Here is a 23,312-nt window from a genome sequence, read left to right on the forward strand (position 1 = left end):
AAGTGCATTAAAAGAAAAGTATGGGAACTGTGTTGCTGTATGCAATGGGGGTGGGATCAGTGAGTGTGGGGGTGTGATCAATAGTCCGGCTGAAAAAACTAAATATTCTTTTTTTGGTGTTTCACCATCAGGTAGCTACATATAAAATAATGTGCAGCTTGAATGCACAATAAATGTTAAAAAGATGTTACTGTGGGAAATGCGCTATAGTACATTATAAAATCTCTATTAGTTAATGCCCTTTAGACATGTGTGTGTGTAATCAGAGAGACAGAGAATTAAATCTTGATTGGTGAAGTGGAGAACAGCGATTTGCGCATTTCTTGTGCTACGGTGTCACAGCCTGTGACAGAAAGCACTGTGAACATGCAAGTCATTATTTTAAACTTGCATTACACACAATGTAAATGTAAATGTAAATGTATAGGCATTTATATAGCGCACTACTTACCCGTAGGGTCCCAAGGCGCTTCGACCGCTGCGAAACCCTTCCTGGCTTCCCTGAGACAATATAGGATGGACTGCTACAAAATGCGCATAAAGGTTTAAGGTGAAATGCTGCTTCCAAAGTACGGGTTTTAGTAATACACAGACTTACATAATGCAATCTTCTTACGTAACTGTCCCTTCAACGCCTCAGGAGTAGTAAGCTCTATATAAATACAATTATTTTAAAGCACGCACTTCACAATTCAGCTGTTAACGCTTTACACTACCACTTAAAAAGAAAAAATCTTTGTCTTCTCTTTTTCTTCTTTCAGAGTTTTTATATAGCACAAACTTGATCCAAAGGTATCGGGTAGCAGAGCGATTTACATGAGCACCATTTGCGTTACACAAGGACACATTCACTTTTGTTAGGCACGGGGAGATTAAGTGATTTGCCAAGGAACACAGGATGTTGAGTATCAGTGCGGAGACTTGAACCTGGTTCCCCAGATTAGAGGTCGACAATCCTAGCCGTTAGACCACATCCTCTCTACCCCATGTCGCGTGTCATCACAAAGCTTTAAGTGATTTGATCAATTAAAGCGAGTACCGGCTCCCAAGCATCCCCTACATTTTCAGATTATCCTGTACATTTGCAGATTAACTCGTTGCGTACATTTGCATTTCTTTCAGGCAAACAGGCACCCTGTCCGGAAGGCTTGTTTAGCTGAATGCCCAGCTCCGATTTCACAGCACAGGAGACATTGTGAATGACACTTTAGCTGAAGAATTGAAACAATAGGAATTAAATATTCTGGGACGGCTGTCTTTAGATAAAAAAGTAGGGGAACGGTTTTTCATAAATCAAAAAAGTCCCAATGAATAAATAAATATTAAGAAGCAGTGTCTCACATGTTGTTTGACGAAGAAAGCAGAGGTTAGTTTGTATCTCCTTCTGGGCCATAAATCATAACAGCATTATACATCGTGGCCTCGGTTCTTGGGCAAACCTCCAGCATAGATAGGCAGGTCCCAGACCCAGCTCTCCCCGTGCTGCTGCATCGCTCTTGCCTTGACTTGCCTTTGCTTCGTCCCCGTTTTCTGAGCGTCTCTTTACTTTTCTCTCATTTTTCACTGCTTTCTCCTTCCTTTTCCCCCATTTTCAGAGTGCCTTCTTTTTTGCTTTTCCCCTCATTTTTCACTGTTTTATCCATCATTTTTCCCTGTTTTCAGGGTGCTTTCTCCTTGATTTTCCCTCGTTTTTCACTACTTTCTCCTTCTTTTTCTTCTGTTTTCTCAGTGCTTTCTCCTTGCTTTTCCCAAATCTTTCACTGCTTTCTCCTTCCTTTTCCACCGTTTTCAGAGCGCTTTCTCCTTGCTCCCCCCTCCCTTTTTACCCTGCTTTCTCCTTGTTTTTTCCCCTCATTGCCGCTCCCTTATCCTGGGATTTACTTAATGGAGGCCACTGCGCGATCCATTGAGCAGGTCCCAGGTGCAGCTCTCCCCATGCTGCTGCATCGCTCTTGCTCCTGTCTTTCCATTGCTTCTACCTCACTTTCTCCCCGATTTTTCCTGATTTTGTACTGTTTTCTCCTTCCTTTTCCCCCCATTTTCTGAGTGTTCTTGCTTTTCCCTTGTTTTTCACTGCTTTCTTCTCCACTGTTTCTGAGTGGTTTTGCCTTGCTTTTCCTCTATTTTTCACTGGTTTCTGCTTTTTTTCCCCTCATTCCCTTTTCCCGCCTAGCCCCACGCACTGCCCCCCATGCCCCTCCCTTCTCCCAGGACCTAATTAATGGAGGCCACAGCACAGGCGTGTAGCAGGCGCGCCACCAGCATGCCAAAGACAAGCCTGTCTGTGTCTGTCCCTGCCTGGACCGCCCCCTGCGCCAGGAACCCTGCCGCACATCTCCACGAACCACCAGAGGACCATTCTCCTGCCAGCAATGCCACTTCATCTGCAACACCAAAGCAACCAACAACGCTGGTGACATCGCAAACACGACTGCACCGACCATGCAGACCGAGACCGCCACAGCACAACTCCAGTGCATTCTACTAAAAAAAACATCGCTCAGCAAACACTCCATGGAGATCTGGAACACGATCTTATCCCTCACCCAAGACATAATCTTCCTCACAGAGCAAAGGCTGAATCCCGCCTCTGCGCAAGATATTGCCATACCCGAAGGCTACAAGATAACACACCAGGACCGAATCAACGAATATACTGAGGTGGTATTGCCATCGACAATGACACCATCCGCTGCACAACCTACTCAGAGGACCCAACACAGATAAAAGAGCATTTCAATTTCCGACTTCACACAGATAGAAAAAGCACCATCAGAGGCACCCTCACATAGAGAGCAACAGGACCATGTCCCAGCTTCTACAACGCCATCCCTGACCTCATTGTCCCAATTGCCATCGACTCCGAGCACTACATGTTTCTAGGAGATCTTAACTTCCACCTCAATGACCCCGGCGACACCAACACAACCGATCACCTTGAAAGCATGAGCAACAAACGCCTCCACAACTGGTCACTGACCCCATCTACATCGCAGGACACAAGCCGACCCCATATTTACATCCAGCAACAGAGTCGAGAACAACCAAGTCTCTTCAGCTCACCTGGACCGACCACTACAGAGTGAACCTTCACCATCTCAGGATCTACCAACACTGGCACCCTCCCTCCTCTCCAGGTCCACACAGAGACACTCGAAATAGATATCAGAAGATCAGTAGAACAATGTTCTCAACTCCCACCTCCTAGATACATCATCTGACCCAGAACTGCTGAGAAAAACTTCTCCCAGTGAATCACAGAATACGTCGAAATAGTCGCCCTCGCCAAGAAAGTCAAACCCAAAGTACTGGCCTGAAGAGTCAGCTGGTTCACTGCGGAGCTGAAATCCTCCAAGTGCAACTGCGGGCAACTAGAAAAGAATTGGCGTACTAGCAAAACGACAGGAGACCATACCACCTTCAAAACAGCACTCAACCAGTACCGCCGCCTCCTGAAAGAAACAAAGAACGCTCTACCAGACTGCATAGAAGTCAGCACACACCACAGCAAGGAGCTCTTCGCCATTAAGGAGTTCTCCAACCTCACAGCCACAGGAATTACATCAACCCCCTCCCAAGAACTGTGTGACACCCTGGCGGGCATCTTCCATGACAAGATCTCAACTATTTACAAGAACTTCAAACCCCAACCCCAGCTGCCAACAGAATAAGCCTACTCACACCGATAAACATAAACCTCGAACACCTGCTCACCTGTTGGGACCCTCTCACAACTCAAGCCTCAAGCTCCATCATCAACTCCATACACTAGGGAGCATCCACGGACCCATGTTCTGACCACATCTTGAACCTCGGCGGCAAGACAATTGGCAACGAGCTCAAGAAGGTCCTGAATGCCTCCATCACCACGCCCTCTTTCCCCGAGGACTGGAAACACGCTAAAGTGATGCCACTTCTGAAGAACCCATACTCTGATCCAGCAGATCCAAGGAACTACCGGCCCATCTCCCTGCTCCGGTTTCCGGCGAAGGTTCTCGAAAAGGCAATCAATCAGCAACTCACCGAACACCTGGAACAGTACAACCTCCTGGACCTCTCTCAATCTGAATTCTGAGTCCTCCATAGCACAGAGACAGCCCAGGACCCTTCTAGACTGCGGCGAAACAGCAGCCCTCATCCTTGTGGACCAGTCAGTGGCCTTTGACACCGTGTCCCACCACATCTTGATCAATAGACTTCACCAAATCAGAATCCAGGGAGACACCCTCAAATGGATCACCTCATACCTCACAGGAAGAACCCAGAGTATCCGTCTCCCACCATTTAAAGTGAAACCCAAGAAGATAATCTGCGGCGTCCCACAAGGATTGCCCCCCAGGCCCACACTCTCCAACACGCACATGACCACTGTCAGATCACAGGGAATCAACATCATCTCCTATGTTGATGACACCCAGCTCATCCTCTCACTGTCAGAAGACCACTCCATCATCAGAGCCAAGTTCCACAGATGTATGGTGAACATCGGTGACTGGATGAAGGACAACTGTCAGGACAACGGTCTCAAGCTCAACACAGACAAGAAGGAAATCCTCATCTTTGGGAATAATACCTTGCCATGGAAACACACTTGGTAAACTGCTGAATTCGACCCTTCCCCCGACCAAGCCCACAACCTCGGCATCATCTGGACAGCAAGCTATATATGCTGAAACAGGTAAAATCAGTCTTCTTTGCTTGCTTCCACACCATACGTATGCACCGTAAGATCTTCAGGTGGCTCCCAAATAACATTAGAAGGACCTTGTCACCAGCTGGCTGGACTACGGGAACACACTCTACGTAGGAATCGCTACATGCCTCCGGAAGAGACTACAAACAATTCAAAACTAAAAGGCAAGACTCCTCCTCAACCTCTTCAGATGGACTCACATCACCCCGCACCTCAAGAACCTACACTGGCTTCTGATCCAGAAGAGATGCCAATTCATGCTGACCCATGCATACAAAGCCCTGCACAACGAAGGACCTGCATACATCAACAAACTAATAACCTTCCACCAACTGACCAGACACCTGTGATCCTCCTACCCTCTTCCCTCACAGATGCCCCACGGATCTGCCGAGCCAACAGCGGAGGACACTCCTGGCAGCCAAAGCCGGGAATGGCCTTACCCTGCAACTTAGGAACGCTGTATCACCCAGGGAATTCAGAAAAGGGCTCAAGACCTAGCTGTTCAAATTAACAGAGCAGCTAAAAACTCCAGCGCCTTGAGACCCTCTTGGGTGATTTGCGACGCTTTATAAATCCTGATTGACTGTTTTAGAAAGCTTACCAGCAACATTTGCCCTCAGCTCTGCTTTGCGCATCCTGTTAGAAATAAAAAAAACAAGCACTGCATGCTATACAAAAAGCAGAGGCATGCGCACAACAGTATATGCAAAGTAACATCTAGGTGTGGGAGAGACAAGAAAGCTGCCTGGAGAGAACAATGACAGGAGGAGGGAGGGGGGTGGATGAGAGGTAAACAATGAAGGAAGAAGGTAGGGGGTGAAAACAACGACAGGAGGCATCCTATAACTTAGTTGGGGAGGATGAAAAGGTGCTGTTTGCTATGAGGCAGAGATACTTGGTGGGCTAAGGTGCTTATTAGTATGCAAGGCGGCTTCTCTCTGGGCCATTGCTACGTTTGTGCTTTTGAAAAGTAACATAAAAAACATTTAATATTTCATCGAACTGATGGAACAGCATCACATGCATATCTCAGCTGTGAGCAAACAGATTATGCAGAAAACACGGCGGGATTAGCCTGCCTCGCCAAGTGCCCACTTCTGGATTTCGGTACTCACCATGCACCTCTGTATAAATCCATGGAAACAACACTTGCAGCAGCCAGGTTGGACAGGGTTAATATAACAATATCAATTCCTCAAATCAGAAGAAAATAACGTTGATCATTCGCTATTAAAAAGTACTCAAGTTTACTTTTCAAGAAAGCAATTGTGAATTTCTGCTCTCCAATACGCAGAAACTGAAATCACCCTGAAGTAAGAAACCCACGGACAAAGCACTACACAAAAACACTTGCGAGTTTAGATGGGAAGCGGAGGGACATTTCTGAGCTGCTCGAAGAATGTAAACTAGTCAGCCATGCACCATGAGCGCAGGAGACACGAACATTTAAGAATCACTTTGAAGTCAGAGAAAGAAAAGGCGCTCTCGGAAAACAGCGTCCGAAATTTGATGTCAGTCTTTGAAAGCACAGCAAATGTGACGAGACAAGAACTAGATTTACAGACCTGTTTAATGGATGCCAGAGACCGTGAAAATACGACCAGTTGTGTGAAGTGCTCTTCAACAAAGAAAAAAAAGAGTTCCGAAAACATTTCCTAAAATAAGAGATGGGGATCGATAGGACTTATTGATCCCTGTTCTCGGGTAGGGCTAAACACAGAAAGAGGCACGAGGCAGGCATTCCATGGACAAACAGGGAGAAAGAATAGGACAGCGACAATGGAGCCAGAAAATTGGAAGCCTATGGGCGGACTGAAGCTCACAAAGTATATACACATGTCTCTTGGAGACAGCTAATTTGCTCTCTAGAGACCTAATAATAAACTGCTCGCAATAATGATTGTGCAAAAGCTAAGATAGCTCAATGTTAGCTGAACAGGTGACTGTTGTGCACAGTTTACGTTATGTCACTTGAAATATTATCTTAGCAGTTTGTGAAAAACCTAATCTTTCCCTGGGAAAAGCAGACAGGACTTGCATATCATACCCTGAAAGGAGAACTGAAAGGCTGCAATCACTTGCAGGGATAAGTCAACCAGGAGCTAGCCCAGGAGGAGCCAGTTGTGCCCCCCGGCTACTTGATCCCAGCCATCATGGCACGCGAAAGGCAAGCCTCTCTGCGCCCATCCGCGCCTGGACAACACCAGACATGCTGCCTGTTCGGTCCCCTTAAGACTGTCTTATTCACGGGCCGACCTAGTTGCTATCAGAACTGGGATTAGTCATTGTGCATACCAGAACTGTGCCCCTCAGAGGGCCCCTTACTTTGCACACACTGCAGTTTTAGAACATTAGCAGCTGCAATCGTTATTCCCTCTCCCCCGCCCGCCTTTAAATTCCTTAATTTAAATTACTGTTCACTCGTAAAACACTTCGCTGAGGTGTTTGACTTAATTCAGGATGAGGTACCGGATATCCTCTTCCTTACCCAGACAAGGCTCACTAAAGATAAGGAGGCCGAGCCAACACTGGCCCTGCCCCAGGGTTACACTATAAGGACACTGAATAGAGTGGGCTGGGGTGGTGGCATTGCAATTATTTTTAAAAATTGCTATACCTGCATTTTGACTAAGGAGGATATTGTGGGCTGTGAATGTGCACTTTTCAAAATTGCCGTTAACAATAACATCACCCTGTCTGGGTTTTTGATGTACCGCCCACCAGGGCCTTTCAAAGACTTTAGGGAAGCCCTAATCACTGTGTCCGGTCTACTAGTAACCAGGTCAGCTAATTTTAATATTATGGGTGATCTTAATCTGCACCTAGAAGTAAGTCAAGACAGTGAGATTGGCAATTTTCTGGCAGACCTTGCTGCTTTTCAACTTAAAAAAACACGTCCTGAATAGCATACACTCTGCAGGGCGTTTGTTAGATCCTATTCTCTCTAACCTACCTGCCCTAACAGTCAGTCAGTCCCTTTCCATGAGCTGGTCCGACCACTATCTGGTATCTATGACATGTCCCATGGCGGCCCGTTTTAAAGCGCCCCTGGTATAAACTGGATGCTGACCACTTTCGTGACCTCCTCCTCAGTCAAAGGCCACATCTCCCAGATAACTCTGAAAGGGCAGATAGTGTTCTGTCTGACTGACTCACGCACTCCCTCGATACTTGCTGAAAGGCTATAAAAACATATCTTTTTAGGCCTCGCGCCTAGCGGTGCACCGCGCAGCGCGAGGCCTTTTAGAGGTGAAAAACGGGGAATGTGAGCTGACTTAGGAATCGCACACGCTCGTGCGTGTTTCCTCTTCAGCTCCCCCATTGGCCTTTGCGTGCGTCTTATTGTAAAAGACTGCACGCAATTGGCCAGAGGCGCACGCATAGTTCCTCCCACGGCCTATTGGTGTCTATTACGCGCATGAAGCGCGTAATAGACACCAATAGGCTGTGGGAGGAGCAATGATCGCGCCATTTTTCTTTACTTTTGGTATAAGCGAGGCACCCGCGCTTTACTTTTGATGTTATAAGTAAAGCGCGGGTCCAGCGATTATACCAAAGGTAAAGAAATGCAAAAAAAATCTATTTCTTTACTGTTGGTATAATCGCTGCACCCGCGCTTTACTTTTAATGTTATAAGTAAAGCGCAGGTGCAGCGATTATACCAACAGCTGCTGCCAAAAAGAACTCTGCCAGAATGGAGTTACTGAGACTGACAGACTTTCTTTTTTTTTATATATATATTTTTATTGGAATTTACAAATTACATATAATAACAACAGACATTTATTTATTGAGTTTGTAGAGCGCTCAGCTACCCGTGAGGGTTTCCCGGCGCTAATTGACCAAAAGCAAACTGACACCAAACAGAAAAAGAAAACTAATGATTAAAGAGCCAGGTCTTTACTGCTCTTCGAAAGCAAGCATGGCTGTCCTCTATACGAATAGCCAGAGGGAGGGAGTTCCAAAGTTTGGGTCCTAGATTAGAAAAGGCACTACCACCCATTCTGGACAATCTAAACTTGGGTACACATAAGAGGTATTGAGAAGAAGAGCGGAGAGAGCAAAAAGGAACATAGGGCTTAACAAGACACTGAAGGTATAGGGGAGCAACACCCGCCTTAATCTTGTGCATGTAACTGAGGGCCTTGAACTTTACACGGCTTTCGATGCAGAGCCAATGGAGTTCCCTCAGACGCTCCGTGATATGGTCCGTTTTTCGACAGCCGCAGAGGAGCCGAGCAGCGGCGTTCTGAACAAATTAGAGGCGGCGAGTGACCGCCTTGGTGGATCTCAGATAGAGCACATTACCATAATCCAATCTGGAGGTCACCAAGGCGTCAACCACAGATCTCCGGGTGTCTGAGGGAAGCATCCAGAAGATTTTTCTGAGCCACCGCAGGATGGTAAAGCAGGTGGCTGCTACCTTGTTGGCTTGGTCCTTCATGGATAACCCATTGTCGATGGTCACTCCGAGGTTACGCACACGTTCGGACGGGACCGGCAAGGCACCCATGGCAGAAGGCCAATGCCTCGGGCTCCAGAGATCTGGTTTGTTTCCCAATACCAGGACCTCCGTTTTCCCGCCATTTAATTTAAGCAGGTTGCTGTTCATCCAGCAAGCTATGTCGCTGAGTCCTGTTTGCAAATGAGATGGCAGAGTGGGATCTGCATGAGATAGGGAAAAAACAATTTGTGAATCATCGGCGTAAGTGAATAAATTCAGCCCAGATTTTTTAGCAATATGAGCCAAGGGGGTAACATAAAGATTGAACAAAAGAGGACTCAGAATAGAACCCTGGGGTACACCATGAGGGGAAGAATACATTTTAGAAGTGGATGAGTGGGAAAAAATGAGAAAGGTCCGATCCTTCAAAAGGACGAGAGCCAATCCAAGGCTTTACCCCCAATGCCAATGTTCGCAAGGGCTCTGATGAGGATGTTATGGGATACGGTATCAAATGCTGCACTGAGATCAAGCAATATCAGTGCAGCCATTTCCCCTCGATCCAGAAGCAGGCGTAGATTTTCAGTCACACCTAAGAGAGTAGTCTCGGTGGAAAATCCCGGGCGAAAGCCGGACTGAGAAGGGTGTAATAAGTTGTTGAGCGCAACGTATTGGGACAAATGTACGTGAATATATATCTCTCCAGGATTTTAGAAAAAATAGGCAATAAAGAAATGGGACGATAATTGGAGGGAACATTGGGATCAGCAGTGGGTTGTTTCAAGAGTGGAGTGACCATAGCATGCTTCCAGCAGCTGGGAACAGTAGCGGAATTTAGAGAGTGATTAAGCAGCGTACAGATGGTAGAAAGCTGGGGGAGGTCCAAGGAGCATAGTATGGAGGGAGGCACCGGATCCAATGGTGAACCTGACTTAACCTTGCTCAGGGTCTCCAAGAGGGTTGAAGGAAGGAAATCAGGCCAAACCAGGAGTGGAACCGATGGCTGTGTTAGAGAGGCAACGGCCTCACCAACGTCATGGAGCAGGTTGACCGAAATATTACTGATGTTACTAGCTCCTTGAGCGGCAATGTCCTGATGTATGTTCTCTATCTTGGAGATGAAATACTGTGCGAGCTTGTCGCATTTATTATTAGATAGGGAGGGAAGTGTGGCCGAAGTCCTGGAGCCAGCAAGTTCCTTGACCTCGCTAAACAGAATTTTAGATTTATTGGCCGCTTCGGAAATCATGTTATTCACATAGCGTGCCCTAGCCTGGGCACAGGTTTTGTGATAATGCTTCAGCTCAGTTTTATAAGTGAGGCAAGTGGAGGCGGAGTAATCCCTTCTCCAAGCCCGCTCTAATTTTTGGCAACGGGATTTATCGATTTGAAGAGACTCATTATACCAAGGGGCAGGAGTTCTGTGAATGGTACTTTTCTTCAAAACTGAAGGAAGACTAGTATCAATGGCTTTAAAGAGCCAGGCGTTCATGGCACAAGCCTCAGTTTCAATATCTGCTAGGTCCGGCCGACTAAACGGCGAGTGGTCAGCCAGAGCTTTATTGAGAGCACCTATGTCCAATTTTTTCCAGTCTCTCTTCTTTATGCTCCCAGAAAATCTACTATTAGTTAATGCTTCCGTACTGACAACCGAGAACGTAATTAAATAATGGTCAGACCAAAGAATCGGTAGGGATGGGAGGCAAAGTAAATGAGGAATGTTGGAAAAAATGGGGTCAAGTAGATGACCGCCCTTGTGGGTGGGACCTTTATTCTGAAGGGTGAGGTTCATGGCAGCCAGGTCAGCAATAAGATTACTGCTCAAGCTATTTGTGGGGTCTTCCAGATGTACATTAAGATCGCCCACGACCAAGAAGTTGCTGGACGATGAAAGGACCGAACTTATGTAATCGGTAAACGGGACCAGCCAGGTATTTGCCGGACCTGGAGGTCGATAGACTAAAAGGCCAGTGAGAGTGGTCTTAGGGTGCAGAGCGAGTTTAAAATGTGCGGCCTTCACAGTTGACTAAAGCAACAGGGTCTAACTGACATTTGTAGGTGTCTTTAAATATAATTGCCACGCCACCCCCGATTTTCTTGGGGCGGTCACACCTAGCAATGGCGTACCCAGTGGGTAATGCTTCCGCAACATCAGGGCCAGAACAGTCGTGAAGCCAGGTTTCAGTGATAAAAAGCCCATCAGGGGATTCGTCAGTGAGGAGATCGAAAATCTCACGTCTTGTAAAAACAGGTCAGGGACAATCAATATTTGCCCGGCGGTATCGCCTCTTTAACCCACAAAATATTAATCAATGAAGAGGCAGGCGCTGGAGACTGGAAGGCAGGAAACAAGGTTTATTCTCTCCGGAGGAGAACACATCAGTTCAGACAGCCAGTATCGTCACGAGGTGCTCTAACCGCATCTCTGAGGCCTGGCCTCTTATACACCGTTTTATGATCTTTATTGTAGGTAACACATTCTTACAATGCTTTGAAGTATGAAAGGACATCCTCGGAATCTCCCCTTCAGGCCCGTTCCCACACACATTTACAGTTGAAGTCCCCACCCCGGTCACAATGGGTGATGATTATCGCGCAGCTGGACATTCCGCCGATTCACGGAATGTGTGGGGTTGATCGGATATCATAGGGTGGGGGCTTTGATCAATTCGAGGGTCCTTTAATGGGGGAAGCTTCCTACTGTACGGGGGGGGCAATAAACAGTATCCGCAGGGCCAGGTGGCGGCCTGGGAACGGGGAAGACAAACGGGCACGCAGGAAAGGGGGTTTGTATCAAAGGGCCTGGGACCATGAAAGGAATGAAGGGAGGTGTCGCGCTGGGAACAGGATGGGGTTCTGAGGCAGAGCTGCGCTGAAGAGGGGTTTATGACCCAAGGCATGTGAGAGCGGGGGGGTGGCCAGTGCGTGGGGGGTTTGTGAGGGCGAAGGGCTGTGCTGGGGGCCAGTGGCGTGCAGAGGGTGGTTCTGATCGAGGCACCTAAAATGGCGGGTGCGCACGACAAAAAGTGTGGCATCAGGGGAAAAGGCAAGATGGCGCAGATAATGTTTACCAAACCGTACTAATTTTCCACAGTCCTCCCTTTAACATTTCCAAGACATCTTGCTGGCCTATTTCCTATCCATGTCTACTGTGGCGGTCATAAGTAAAGAAGTAGGAACCCAGGTGAAGGAGCTATAAACATAACATTTAAAATCTTTCGTCTTAGGAGGCGGGTCTATCGATAAGCTCGTTTGCAGGAAAGTCATAGTAATGCAATATCGGACAAAAACGATTCTGTAGTGAGAGCATTGAGTACATTTCATAGATGCTTATAGTCATTCGGAATATGAACTGATAGGTTATTACATATGTAAGTTCTTTTCGCATTTGGTTGGAGCACAATCAATACAATGGTGGCTGGGAGAGAAAAGAGACGTAGTAAAAACGATAATCAGGGGTGTCATTGTTCGAAGGGGAAGTCCTATTGTCATGGACCATTATTAGTGAGTTCTCAGCATTCTTTGTCGTCTTCTGTTGGCACTGCGGAGCACCGGCGGTGGAGCTATGTGTCCAGCTCTATTCTAGATCCCGCGTTGCAGGGCATGACCTTTTCCTCGCTTTCCTGGTCAAAAAGGTCCTTTTCGCCCTGTGTCCTTTTGAGTCGATTGTCAAAGAGTTCAGGTGGAAGAAGGGTGTGTGTGTGAGTAGTCCTTAGGGTAGGTCGGAGGAAAAGGGGATGGAGCAGGGCCAGATCGGGAACAGACCAGGGGGACGGAAAATTTTAGGTAGGCGGGCCCATGACCGAGTTCAGAGAGCGGGGACTTTTCGGCACATGTTGATCGTCGAGCAGGGGCATCAGGTCAGCCCTTTCCTCTCATTTTGTCGGAAACAGTGCCTCGTCCTGCAACTCCTTACTGTCGCGGTCTCGCCTTGGCCAATGTCGCAGATGTTCCACGATCTGTAGTCAGGCCGCGTGCTCCCACATCCGGTCTCTCTCTCCTCCGACAGTGGTACCCTTAAATGAGTTTGAAAAGACAGTCTTTAGAGAATTGGCAGAGGAAGGTAATCACATGAGTCTATTTCTCTCCCAGCTCCAAGCAAATGAGAAACATCCGTTACATTGGGGTTCACAACCAACATATAAATAATTGATGATGGGCTTGCTGGATTTACTATAACTTTCCTTCGTAACTATTTCTTTGGTGTTTGTTGGTGTTACATTCATTGTCGTGGTACGAGATCTGGTACCTATTCATTGCATTTTGTTTATTACAGTTACGTCAGTTCTTCTGGCAGAGATCCACTTTCCTAGTACGAGCCTTACGAAGCTATACCGTTCTCCAGGGCTTTATATTTTACGAAAAAGTGCAACGTGCTATCACCATGGTCTGATAGGTATCTTTCTGAGGAACGAACATAGGCTAAACATTTTTCCATTCTATCAATGCATCCTACCTTTCAGCTAAACATTTTCTTTCAACAGGGTTCATTGCAACAATTTCTTCATTTCGGTCTAATCTTAACTTTGCAAACATCATTCTAATTCCTACATAGCCTCTTACAACCTGACTACTTCATTAAAAACCGGGGTCTTATGGATAACAACTAGGAACATAGCAAACTGTGGTGAGGGACTATCGTCTTGCTTTGTGTCATGAGGGCGTTACCTAGCAGAAGGTCACAGTTCAGTTGGTAAGCGTTCAGTGACATTTCTCGAATTCTAAACTCGGTAGCTTGCTCATCAACGAATCATTTCTAGGAACAACGGCTGGCCTGTGTTAGTCGTAAGTCGACCCATCTCTTACAACCAGGGGGTGAGGGACATTTTTAAAACTCTCGTCCGGGGCAGCTGATACAAAACTGAGGGCGTTCTGGGAAGATGGGGACGTTTCGATCACTTTTACTGTTTGGGTATTGAGACAATTCGGGACGGGGAAGGTCGCGTTATCTGAGGCATTTTTTTGTTATCATAGAAGCCACTGACATGTAGTTCCCTTATTACGGGTCAGATTAGGGAACCTCAGTCGTCTTACCTGTCCTTTCCTTTTTGGCCAATTCTAGGTTTCATCAATATTTAGCAGAAAGGAGAGGTAGTGACACGGCATCAAGGTGATTTTATTTAAGACAAATTTTGTGCAAATACTTGCGGTATTTGGAGCCAATTGGGTGGTGCACCAGGGGTGGCGGTTTGCCAATTAGGTGCTAGTCGTGAGAGAGAGAGAGAGAGAGAGAGAGAGAGAGAGAGAGAGAGAGAGAGAGAGAGCGAGAGAGAGAGACAATAGGCTAAATAGTACACGTGCGACATGGGGAGTGGCCGTGTATTAAGATAGGCTATTCAGCGCATTACACAACATGAGACATTACGGGTCTGTGTTAAAATTTCGAAAGCATGCAGTTTGGGACGGACGAGCATTAGGCCGGGTACAGGGGACATGCATTGAGTAAAAAGGCACCATTGTGTCGCGCTTCTCGCACTCTCGGTCCTTTGACTAGTTAAGTCAACGCTTCAGTCGCATAAAAACATTTTCTCATAGTTTCAGACATACGTGACATGTGCCCATTCACGCAACACGGATTAGGGGTGATCGTGTTTCATCATATCATACAACTTATTGGTTCTTTCGTTACAAGAGCAGTTTGTGGTGTGCTTAGGTGCCACCTTGCAGCGTTAGTCCGCTTCATGTATCAGACATGGCGAGGCTTCAGATCTTCACCATACCTCGGTCGTGATTCCAATGTAACCTGTAGAGGGAGGAAAAGAGGGGAAGGGAGGGGGGGGGGCAACATTCGAGCATATCAAATGCATGGGCACGAAAGTCCTTTACTTACCACATACTCGTCTTATCTCCTCGGGATAGAATCCCTGGGGTCTTGGTTTCTGAAGCCTGGGGGGGGGGGGGGGGGGCAGTGTGTCCTTATAGGCCGGGTGTAGGGAAACGTTAAAAATCAGAGGCACTTAGTGCGAGGTATCTAGTTGGTAGATGTATCTAGCTATCGGGGTCCTTAAATCTTTTCCAACGCTGTGATGTTCTAAGGCATATCAGCTCTTCGGCCAACTCTGTTCCCTAGTACCTTTGAGTGCCGTACCTTTATAACATTCTATCATTTACACCGTTTCACTTTACCCGTCCTCAGAAGTCGAGGTCCTTCTCCATGCGTTAGTTCCTGAGCCAGTCGCATACTTGGAGGCAGAGTATCGTGTCTTAGATTCGATCCTCCATCCGGGGCTGAGCAACCATCTTCTAATAACCTTAAAAAGAGAACAAAGCAGGGTGCACAGAAAAACTCTCCCGCTGATCCCATATTTTAAAAAAGCATGCAATACCTGTTCATAGTTTGGAAAACCTTTATTTGCACAATCGTTCAGTATGTAGATATGAGGGTGCAATCGTATTTGGCCGGACACGGCGATGGCTGAAGCACGTACAGTAAGGGGGGGTATTTTGCAGCATTAAAAAACATTAAAAAGGGTTTATTTAGTCATTTGCAGGAAACTAAAAAGGTCTTATCAATAGGTGAGGGATCAAGGGGCATTCATTTCATAATTGGAAGCACAGTCAGGCTAGTTGTAATCAAATTTCCTAAATGCATACCGTGGGCGTGTGTCACAAGCGAGGTTATGCATCAGTTACAATAATATCATAATAAATCGTACATTGAAACCAACATTTTTAACGGGGTCCTTTTACATGTTCGTCGAGTGAACCCTCCCTCTTTTTCGTCAAGTGTACAAAGGATCATATACATATCTCAGAACATCAAGTCTTATTAGCTAAAAAAACACCACGAGGTGTTCGTAAGTTCTCATTGACACCGGCGCCATTTTGGGCGGGGCCGGGTTAGTCCGGAAGCAGCATCAGGGACAAAATGTTTCCCACAACCGGCGGTTGGACCAGAGTCCTTTTCGGCAGTTCAAAAAACTCGTGCTAACAGAAGGGGTGGCTATGTCGTGGTTATTTGTTAGCAACCAAGGCAGTTGTTCCTCACCGGAAGCCTGCAGGGCCGAGGGCTCCGGGGACTTTTGTAGAATCTTCAAGGCTGTGGAGATGCTGTCGGAGGTGGGGGCTCGTGCCCCGGTGGGCAAGCGTCCGAGTTACATTGCTGGTCAAAGTTACTCTAGCGGCCTAGACCCGCCTTCCAGGGGGCCCAGACGCCATTTTGAGACCCTGCAGCAGCCGCCCTTCGTCGAGTCTGCAAGAGTGGAAGAGACCTTTTGGGGTGAAAAAATGAAACACCGTGCCGTAGGAGCAGGATATTCGGCTAGGGTGCAGCTGTGGCGCCCCCACCTGGGGGGGCGAGGGAGACTCGTTCGCGCCGTCTCCCTCTCCACTCCACGCTGCCCTCTTTCATGGGCATGCATGATGGCCACCCCATATCCCGTACTCCACAAGTACACTTGAGGGCCATCGTATGTCTTGTGCTGCGCAAGTATGGCCGGCGCCATCCCATGTCCTGAGCTGCGGAAGTATGGCCGGCGGCCGTTGCATGTCCCGTGCTGCGGAAGTATGGGCGTCGCGGTGCATGTCCTGTGCTGCGCAAGTATGGGCGCCGCCGAGGCATGTTCTGTGCTGCGCAAGTATGGGCGTCGCCTGGCTGGAGGATTTCGGCGCCGGGCCGGGGGCTGGGAAACCACCTATCCGGGGAGGTGGGAGAGGCCCGTCTGCGTCGCCTCTCCCTCCCAGCCCACCCTGTACCAATTTCAGCAGAGGTATTTGTGATGGCCGGACTGGGGCTGGGAAACCTCCTATCCGAGGAGGTGGGAGAGGCTCGTTCGCGTCGCCTCTCCCTCCCAGCTCGTGGCCCGGGGGACGCCAATCCCAGGAAGAAGGGGATGGGAAGGCCATTTCATGCCGGGCCCGTGGTGCCTCCTGGACATCCCACTGGCGATTCGATCGATGGCTGTCAGCAGGCCCCGCCCCACACGTGCTGTGTGTTTCACCTTCCGGATGGGCGTGACCGGTGACCTGCGGCATTTCGGGAACTTCCGGAGTGGGGGTAGGTATTTTGTTTGGACAGGCATGTCTGGGTAATGGGGGGTTGTCTATGCAGGCCTGTAATTGCTCCTTTTTTACAGAGTGGGGGGGCAGCAGAGAGTAATCAGTCCCATTGCACTCGAAGTTTGAGTTCATTAATGGAATGTATACTAATCTGTCCGAGACTACTCTGTGTATTGTTTCTGTAGGTTATCCGAAAAGGGTGGCTTTCTTTTGTGTTAGGGAACAGTAGCAGTAGTACGGGGTTCGTCACCGGGTAACTTAGAGCTAGACTGGGTTTCTCGTCTTAGCGTTGTTCGATCTATGAGGACTCAAACATGTCGCTGAAATCGGTCTGGCGAAATCTGTGCCATCGGGCATAATCAAACGTGGTGGTTCTATCTGGCCTGTCCGTGTCAGTCTGATTCATCTTTGTCTCACGCCTTTTCCCTTTCTGCCGGCCTGTTATTTCTGTCGGCCCTCTGCTCTTACCCTCGTTCAGTAGAGTCGGGCATTGGGCTTTCCAGTGCCCGGAACATTTACAAAAAGCACATTGGTTTTGCCCTAAGTCTGGTCGTCCTGTGCGTAGTGTTGGGGGATTACTTTCGGGTCGATGTGTCTTGGGGTTGTCCTGTCGATATATTCCTTTACCTACTCTGACTTCGTCTCTTTTCTTTCGTTGCATTGCTTCTTTGCGCCACATACCGAGACTGTCGAGCATAATAGGCGTTGTCTTATTACTACAAAGGGCTATTTCTAACGTTTCTATTTTATCAAGATCGAAGGATCCTATTAGTGGCCACTGTTTCTCTTGATTTTCTTTGGTATACCTGTGCCACAGTTTACTATAGGCTATGGTAACTAATCCATAGTTTGTGAACATGTCTTTATTAGGGGTGCCTTCCAGCGGAGCTAGATGGTCCACCTCTAATAAACGGTCCGGGCTGAACCAACTACCAATCAGTGGGGAGAAGACAGACATGACGGCTCACAACGAGGACAAAAGTCAGCACTGCCTATCTTATCACTGCGTGCAAAGACTAGACAGAATATTTCTATTCTACGTTGTTTGCAGGCAGTGAATACCTCATGAACCAATATCAAAACAGTCAATAAACAATCAGTGGGGAGAATAAGTAGGCCCGCAAAAGGTCTGCGTCCTCTACCCTTTCACTATCTGCAAAGGGGAACCTGTTCTTTCCTGTTTGCAGACAGAGAATCTCCAGAAAACAATCAGCGAACAGTAGTTCGGGGTAAAAAACAATTAATCAGTGTGGGAGAGGGAAAATCTCCCGAAAACAATCCGTGAACAAATAATCAATCAGTGGGGGAGAAAGATAGGCACGCTGGCTGCGTTACCTATCCTTCACTGTTTGCAAAGAGAGAGAGCCTATTGTTTCTCCGTTTGCAGACAGTGAATCTCCAAACAAATCAACAAAGAGTAATACTAGTATTTTCCGATCAATAAAACAATCATTTCGCAATTCGTCGTGTTTACACGACCTTACCCGGACCGTATGGACAGTTTCTTATCTTCCGAATCCAGCGCCTGATCGTCCTCTTTTCCTCGTATTCCTGGCGGCACTCCTGATGGTTCCCAGTCAGGACCGTAGATCACTCGAGAGAGGTCTGTTCGGAACCAGTGAAGTTCGGATGATCGGCTGCCAGACGAGGGTCTATTGGGCAAGAGCTCTCCCGATCGTTGCAGTCGTTCACTCTGTCGTCAGGACCTCTCCCACTGGATCCACGTGTCGCTGATGGGCCCCACGCTTGGGACGCAAATTGTAAAAACAGGTCAGGGACAATCAATATTTGCCCGGCGGTATCGCCTCTTTAACCCACAAAATATTAATCAATGAAGAGGCAGGCGCTGGAGACTGGAAGGCAGGAAACAAGGTTTATTCTCTCCGGAGGAGAACACATCAGTTCAGACAGCCAGTATCGTCACGAGGTGCTCTAACCGCATCTCTGAGGCCTGGCCTCTTATACACCGTTTTATGATCTTTATTGTAGGTAACACATTCTTACAATGCTTTGAAGTATGAAAGGACATCCTCGGAATCTCCCCTTCAGGCCCGTTCCCACACACTATTACAGTTGAAGTCCCCACCCCGGTCACAATAGGTGATGATTATCGCGCAGCTGGACATTCCGCTGATTCACGGAATGTGTGGGGTTGATCGGATATCATAGGGAGGGGGGTTTAATCAATTCGAGGGTCCTTTAATGGGGGAAGCTTCCTACTGTACGGGGGGGCAATAAACAGTATCCGCAGGGCCAGGTGGCGGCCTGGGAACGGGGAAGACAAACGGGCACGCAGGAAAGGGGGTTTGTATCAAAGGGCCTGGGACCATGAAAGGAATGAAGGGAGGTGTCGCGCTGGGAACAGGATGGGGTTCTGAGGCAGAGCTGCGCTGAAGAGGGGTTTATGACCCAAGGCATGTGAGAGCGGGGGGGTGGCCAGTGCGTGGGGGGTTTGTGAGGGCGAAGGGCTGTGCTGGGGGCCAGTGGCGTGCAGAGCGTGGTTCTGATCGAGGCACCTAAAATGGCGGGTGCGCACGACAAAAAGTGTGGCATCAGGGGAAAAGGCAAGATGGCGCAGATAATGTTTACCAAACCGTACTAATTTTCCACAGTCTGTGTTTGGGCAAAGAGCGGCAGTTCACGCTAAAGAAGATATAGTCCAAGGAGGAAGAAATGGAAGTCCTCCGTGTAAAGCGGCTACAGAGCTGCGGGACATCTAATGTGAAGGAACAATGGGTACAATTTTGCGGGAGCTGATCAAACTCTTCCAAGGCGGCGACTGGGTGTTCAAGTATGGATCTCAAGGCATGTAGTTGTTTCAACTCATAAACAAGTCTAGGCAGCCTGATATGGCCAGGGGTTATGGCCTCTGGGCCCATATGGGCGCAGACGGACACGCCTTCGGCGCACCCGCTGCGTGAACGGAAGGGAACATGTAAAGTTTGATGTTCTTTGGCAGGTCGTCACTTCAGGCTTTTGTGATGATTCCGGCAGTTCTACTTTGTTTGCCCAGAAGGACTGGAATACCAGTAACATGTAGCACTTATTGTCGCAAGTGACTGTTTGTTTATAACATAAAAACATAAAACACAGAGTAGTGGTCGTTGTTTGTGACAGAAAATACCACCGCGTTGGCGCTAGGATTATGCTTTGTCTATGGTGATTTGAAGGAGTCTATGAATTTGTCTAGTTTAACCACATCTCTCTATTGGGGTGTCTTCAAGGTGTGTTTCTGAGAGTGGTGTAGTCTGCTCCTCTGAGGAAGATCACCCAGTTCTGCCACCCTTTGAATGTTGCTTTGGTGGTGTTCCTCCAGTTCATGAGTACTATCTTTGCTGCTGAGGTGAGGAGGAAGTCAAGGAGGTTTCTGTCCTCTTGCGTTGGGATGTCTGGTGAGATGTGTGCTGTGACAATTGCGTAAGTCTGCAGCCCAGAGTTTTATTTGTGAAATCTAATACCCTTTTCCGAGAAATGTTTGACTTTTGTACAACTGAAGATAAGGTGTTCTAGGTCTCCTTTCTCTATACTGCAAATCCAGCAGGTGTTGTTGTCCCTTAGGCCTATTGAGGCTAGTCGTGCTGGTGTCCAATGGACTTGGTGGAGTAACCAGAATTTGGTCTGTGCTAATACTGGGGACACCATGTTTTTAGACGGGGAAGCCCACAGTGTTTGTATTTCCTGTTCTGTCAGTTTGGATTTTGTCTGGGTTTCCCAGTAGGCCGTCTTTTTTGCGTTAAGCTTGGATGTGACAGGTCGGAGTAATTTGTATTGGTGTGAGACTTGGTGCCCGGTCTTATTTATGTTTTCCATAACCTGGAAGATGGATGGGGTTTGTCTGTGCAGTTTTGATTTGGATAGAGCTGTTTTGATAGCTAGGAAATTGTACAGTTCTATATCTGGGAGGTTGTGTTTTTCCTTTAGGTTGTTGAAAGTGTATAGCTTACCAAACTGAATGCCTCGCTTCTTCCATGTATTCATGTCTAGTGTTTTGCGCCTGTACTTAATCTTGGGGTTAGACCAGAGTGTTTCCCATTGTGAGTTTTTGATGCTGATTTTTAGGTCGCGATCTACCTTCAGTAGCGCCTGCTTCGTGATCTTTAGGAACGGGTTGTTGTTGAGTGCTTGTTTGTTGGATGTTAGCAGTGTGAGTGGGTCGGTGTTGTTCAGCAGGACTTTCTCTATGGCCAGCCATGTTGGTGTGTATTTTTGTATAGGGAGCAGCCAGTGCATCCCTTGTCTGGCTATGAATGCTAGTTGAAACGTTTTCAAATCAGCTAAGTTGAGCCCACCCAGTTTCTTCCCCAGCCGCAGCTTGCAGAGGCCTATTCTGCCTTTTTCCCTCTCCAAATACATTTGTTGATCATTTGGTCAATTTTCTTGTGGAAGTCTTCTGTCAGGGGCAGGGGAAGCATGTCTGCAAGATAGTTGATTTATAGGGGTCACCATCATTTTGATGGTGTCTATCCTTCTCCACCATGTGATGAACTTTGGTGACCACGTGTCTAATAGTTCTTTTATCTTACTTAGCGTGTGCATTTCGTTCAGTTCCAGGGTGCCTCTTAGGCTTCTTTTAAATTGGATGCCCAGACATTTGACAGCCTTTGGTTGCCATGCTAGGCCTGAGTCATCTATTGCCTCCCTTGTTGTGTGTACGTTGAGCGGCATACATTCTGATTTGTCTTTGTTGAGTTTGTAGCCTGAGTGTTTGGCGTAGGTTTCGATTGTGTGATGAGTGCTGGAATTGCATAGGCTGGGTTGTTCGTTAATATCAGTAGATCGTCCGCGTAGGCAGCGATCTTGGCTGTTGTATTGTTGATTGTTATCCCTGTGATGTCTTCGTTACCTAGGATGTCTGTGATCAGAGGTTCTAGGGCTAGGTATTTCCTGTTCTGTCAGTTTAGATTTTGTCTGGCTTTCCCAGTAGGCCGTCTTTTTTGCGTTAAGCTTGGATGTGACAGGTCGGAGTAATTTGTATAGGTGTGAGACTTGGTGCCCTGTCCTATTTATGTTTTCCATAACCTGGAAGATGGATGGGGTTTGTCTGTGCTAAAACAAAAGGGGATATCATCATCTTGCAGGAAACCAAACTATCACTAGAAGACGCGAATAAGCTTAAAGCGAGATGGATAGGCCAACTAGCCTGCTCTCCAGCGGTGGGGAAAAAGAGAGGAGTAGTAACCATAGTGAGTTCTAAATCCAAACTAACAATTGAAAGTGTAGAACAAGATGACGAGGGGAGACTCCTGTACACTCAACTCAAAAGAGGAGAAGAAACAATATCAGTAACCAACATTTATGCACCGAACAAAGAGGACACAACATTCTGGGAGGGAGTAACAAGGAAATTAGAAAATAACCAAACGCACAACCTGAATATCGTTGCAGGTGATTTCAATCTAGTCCTAGATCACACCCTAGACAGACAATCTAGCTCCCAGCCGAGACCCCTAGCCTCCTTCAACATCCTTAAAAATATCTGCAACAGATTTGAGCTACAAGACCCATGGAGACTACAACACCCAGGCACCAGGGACAATACCTTCTACTCCAATCCGCACAACACATACAGCAGAATAGACTACATTCTCATCTCAAAGTCGCACACGCACCTTATAGAGCAAACAGATATCGCAGCAAGAACGGTCTCAGACCACTTGTGCATCAGCCTACACCTAACCGGCAGACATAACGACCACATTACTCGTAGATGGAGGTTCAATAACATAATGATCGCAAAGAAGGAAGACAAAGACACGATTGAGAGAGCAATCCAAAACTATATTAATGAGAACGACACACCAGATACATCCCCCAAATGCCTGTGGGAGGCCCTAAAGGCAACCACCAGAGGGAGCCTGATAGAAATCAAGGCCAGGAGAGATAGGGAAGCAAAATCACAGCTAGACAAACTAGAAAAGGACATAAAAGAACTAGAAACACGGCATATAGGCAACACCACAAACAATGAGCTTCTCCTAGCACTTACCGGGAAGAAATACTAATTTAACAAAATCCTCAGTGAGAGAGTGGGGCTATGGATAAGAAAGTATAAACAGATCAACCTGTGCGAAGCGAACAAGGCATGGAAAACACTAGCAACATACCTCAAACGCAAGCAAAGACAGCACTGCATATCCTCTATCACAGACCAGCACAACAAAACACATACCTCCC

General features: G+C 47.4%; 1 protein-coding gene across 1 annotated transcript in view; it reads right to left on the reverse strand.

The window, feature by feature from the left end:
• Window positions 1-23,312, reverse strand: part of QTRT1 (queuine tRNA-ribosyltransferase catalytic subunit 1) — a 345,830-nt gene that overhangs the window by 303,039 nt on the left and 19,479 nt on the right. The window lies entirely within an intron of this gene.

The sequence above is a fragment of the Lissotriton helveticus genome, chromosome 1_1 (genome assembly GCF_964261635.1).
Source record: "Lissotriton helveticus chromosome 1_1, aLisHel1.1, whole genome shotgun sequence".
Lineage (NCBI taxonomy): Eukaryota > Metazoa > Chordata > Amphibia > Caudata > Salamandridae > Lissotriton > Lissotriton helveticus.